Genomic DNA, 4,530 nt, shown 5'->3' with positions numbered 1-4,530 from the left:
AGAAAGTGTGGCTATTGCATTAGAATCGATAGAATTAACGTTCTGAGATCTCTTCTTCCTGTCAGCTCTTCCATCATACGTATCGTCCACCCATTCCATGTTGTGTTTAGCAATGCGGTCTAATATCTCTTTAGCCTCAGTGTAAGATTTGTCCATAAGTCCACCAGCCGCTGCTGCGTTTGCTGCCATCTGTGATGCTCTATTCAATCCTCCATAAAATGTCTCCATTTGAATAGTTAGAGGTAGTCCATGGTTTGGGCAATTCTTGACCAATCCCTTAAAACGCTCCCATGATGCGCTTAAGGTCTCAACTTCTTCTTGTTCAAAGTTCATAATCTCTCAACGCCTCCTTGCGTTGGTGGTAGATGGGAAGTATTTTTGCATAAATTTTTCCACCAACTTCTCCCAGGTGGTGATTTCATCAGGTTTCGGTAAGCTCACCCATTGCTTTGCATCATCACACAAAGAATAGAGGAACAAAGATAGCCTGATCGCCTCTAGGGTGATTCCAGGAATCACAAATGAATTACACATTTCTAGTAAACACTTCATGTGGGCATGAGGATCTTCGCCACAACCACCTCCAAATTGTCCAGCAGTCTGAAGCATTTGGAGCATTACAGATTTCATCTCGAATCTGGTCCCGTCTGGCATTGGGTAGATGATTCCTGGAGAGAAATCATACAGTACAAGGGATGCGTACTCTCTCATAGGACGCGTGCTGCTATTCACCATTAGGATTGGATTCTGTGCAGCATGAGCTAGTTACTGAGCTAGTTGCTGATTTGCTTATTCTTCCGCCATTTCTTGTTGCCTGTTCTATTGACTGAGAAATTGCTACCTCAACCTTCGACGACGATTAGATCGATTCCTACTATTGAATGAGAAATTTTGGACCAATCACAAGTCACCACGTCGTTTGCTAAATTAACGACGAATTTCTATTTAGGTCCAATTAGAAGTTGACACATGTCTCGAATTGAATTGAAGAAAATTTCTATGACGTCACGCGGATGAATCAGATGAGATTAAATTGGTCTAATTTGATATTACTATTTGGGCTTAAAGTTCAAACTACAAAAAAAAGTTGAATTGGACCCAAATTCCAGATCAGGCCCAAAACTAACTAATTGGGCCCAAGGGTCAGGCCGATGGAACAACCAAGCCCACGAAGCCCACCTGAGAACTCTATAAATAGAGAAGTTCTCTTCATTTGTAAAGGCAACATTTTCTACACTCAGAAGACCCAGAGAGAATTCACTAACAAGCAGAGGACTCTCAAGTCTCTTGAAGCTACACTCCTATAAGGCAAAAGACCTTTGAAGACACAAATACTCTTCCTAGACTTCTACTTCAAGCTTCCAAGACTCCTAAAGCGGCACTCTTATAAGGAAGAAGACCTTTGAAGATACAAATACTCTTCCAAGACTCTTGAAGCTACACTTCTATAAGGCAGAAGACCCTTGAAGACACAAATACTCTTCCAATACTTCTACTTTAAGCTTCCAAGACTCCTAAAGCTGCACTCCTATAAGGCAGAAGACCTTTGAAGATACAAATACTCTTCCAAGACTTCTACTTCAAGTTTCCAAGACTCCTAAAGCTACACTCCTATAAGGCAGAAGACCTTTGAAGATACAAATACTCTTCTAAGATTTCTACTTCAAGCTTCCAAGACTCCTGAAGTTGCACTCCTATAAGGCAAAAGACCTTTAAAGACACAAATACTCTTCCAAGACTTCTACTTCAAGCTTCCAAGACTCCTGAAGCTACACTCTTATAAGGCAGAAGACCTTTGAAGATACAAATACTCTTCCAAGACTTCTAAAGGTGCACTCAGGCAGAAGACCTTTGAAGATACATCTCTTCCAAGACTTCTACTTTAAGCTTCCAAAACTCCTGAAGCTGCACTCTTATAAGGCAGAAAACCCTTGAAGACACAAATACTCTTCCAAGACTTCTACTTCAAGCTTCCAAGACTTCTGAAGCTGCACTCCTATAAGGCAGAAGACCCTTAAAGACACAAATACTCTTCCAAGACTTCTACTTCAAGCTTCCAAGACTCCTGAAGCTGCACTCCTATAAGGCAGAAGACCTTTGAAGACACAAATACTCTTCCAAGACTTCTACTTCAAGCTTCCAAGACTCCTGAATCTACATTTCTATAAGGCAGAAGACATTTGAAGACACAAATACGCTTCCAAGACTTCTACTTCAAGCTTCCAAGACTCCTGAAGCTGCACTTCTATAAAGCAGAAGACCTTTTGAAGACACAAATACTCTTCCAAGACTTCTGCTTCAAGAACGTTCGATGCTTTCCTTCTCCAAGTCAAGCATATTCACCCAACTGAGAGAGAATCAGAGGATCAAATATTAAAGATCAAACCACATCACATCAAATAAACTCCAACATCAACACCAACTTAAGTTCAACTCCACGAAACACATTTCTCTGGAAACCTCGTGTGAACACCTACGTCGGAAGGTCCTTTCAATCTCGGGGTCGTATATGAGTTCAGGAGTGCTCTCCCTGCTCATAAACGTTCACAAGCTTAGGCTTAGCTTGTAATACTCCCTCAACCGAAGTGTTCCTACAACAGATACAAATGAAATTTCTGGTTATTCTTGTTTCTAAATCCCCGACAACGGCACCAAAAACTTGTTCGTTGCTATCGTGATTCACTTTAGGAGTGTATTGTATAAAATAAATTGGAAGAATAATTTCTAAGTATAAGTGATGCGTTGATGCTTTGATGCGTTTAAGTATTTGTAATGCGTTAGTGCATTGGAGAGATGCAATAGAATGCACAACACTTCTTCTTATGACGTTCAAGTTTTCCTAAACCAGACCCAAGTGTAAATCTAATTTAGGTTCCTGGCAAGCCCAGGGTCGAACTCAGGGATTCAGTTAAACAAACGCAGACCTTGCATTGTATCTATTGTAGGGGTTTTCCTAAATAAATGAGAGAAATATTTTATTTACACTAAAATGTTGTGCCTGTGCAAGAAGATACAAAAGAGTTGAGTGGTGAGTGATGGATCATGCGAAAATGGAGTTTAATGTAAATGGATGTGTCGGTCTAAAATGAATGTACACAAACCAGAATGTAATGTGGATGAGATTGGATGATTTTTTTATCTTTTATTTATGTGTTAGACTTTATTCAACACCTCAATGCGAATAAAATGCAAAACCTATCTCTAGGATGCATGCGTCTAACACAGAATGCAATAGACACCAGTAAGTCTATCTCTAGCTATACTAGATGTCCTACTTATTGCAGCTTAGTTATTCTCTCGAATAATCTAAGTTAAAGATGCTTTTACCAATTGATCAAGTCAGCTTAAGCATTTGAAATGAGATTTTGCATAAAGTATAAATGCATTCAACATGAACAAGAAATAAACAATGGCAAAATGAGATGGATCAAATATATGAATTTTATAAAGAGGCAAATTGTCTTTACAAAAAGCAATATTCAATAAAATGAAATGGAAGCAATAAATGAGATGAAAGGAACTGAGTCAAGCCACAGAGTACAATTTCTTGTATCTCTTTGGCTCAATTCTATTGTGTACAATCACTTGTATAAGAAGAGGACGAAATGTCTTTCTCAAGCTTGGGTTCCTTCACTCCCTGACCAGGGATGGTGGTGGTTCTCAACCTTTCTGATTGTCTTGGCACCACAACAAAGCTTAAACTATGACTATATTAATTATAGAGAGTATGGATCTTGATAATTTCTTAACTAAATAATTTTCTAACTCTACGAACTCTGGAGGGACTTCATCTATTTATAGGTGTTAGTCATGTCCACTTGGTGAATGGGCAGCATTAAAGTCCATACCCTGGTCAGCATTAAAGTCCATACCCTGGTCAGCCGCCTGACTCTCGGGAGATTTTTAGACGCCGCCTGTTGCAGGTGCCCATACTTGCAAGTGGTGATGTGACACAATCAGCCTGGATCAATGAATCTTCTCTGCGTTGAACTCCCTCTGATGCATGGCCCATGCGTTAAAGCTTTCCCTGCGGAACCTTCTTGATTATGCGTTAGCTTTTTGTAAAGATCCTACAATACAATGCGTTAATGCCACGATATTTAGTAATAAAACTTCTTTTGCATGAGTTTGCTAATGTTTGAATAAATCCATGCGTTTCTTCTAAAAATGAGGAGAATTTATCATTAAAAACCTTAATTGTTCCAACTTAAGAGCAAAGATAACTTGTATTTCTACAAGTTATCACCACCCCCAAATTTGAACAATGCTTGTCCTCAAGCATTCCAAAATAATTCTTTGTTATCTCCTTTGTCTTAGGTGTGCAGAGTTCGCCTCTTATCATATTCAGTCATAAGTTTGAGACAAGAGTTTGGAAAATGCAACTCAGATTGACTCTTTTCTAAAAAGGACTAATGTTCAGTTTCAGATGCAGCAGGCCTTTTATCAACAACTCCTTTCGTTTCTCAAAACATTCTCGTCTTTTCTAAACCAGCAATGCGTTAGATGTTCTTTTTAAGATAAATGTCGGAT

General features: G+C 39.1%; 1 non-coding gene across 1 annotated transcript; it reads left to right on the top strand.

Annotated features, from left to right (window-relative positions):
• Positions 1–244: 244 nt before the first annotated feature.
• LOC120068638 (small nucleolar RNA R71) lies at positions 245–348 on the top strand. The gene has a single exon (XR_005479275.2). It is a non-coding gene; the product is annotated as a small nucleolar RNA R71 (small nucleolar RNA).
• The last annotated feature ends 4,182 nt before the right edge of the window (positions 349–4,530 follow it).

The sequence above is a fragment of the Benincasa hispida genome, chromosome 12, assembly GCF_027475165.1.
Source record: "Benincasa hispida cultivar pf3 chromosome 12, pf3_genome.v1.1, whole genome shotgun sequence".
Lineage (NCBI taxonomy): Eukaryota > Viridiplantae > Streptophyta > Magnoliopsida > Cucurbitales > Cucurbitaceae > Benincasa > Benincasa hispida.
Note: the sequence above shows the minus strand (reverse complement) of the source record. Positions and strands in the feature narration are given on the sequence as shown.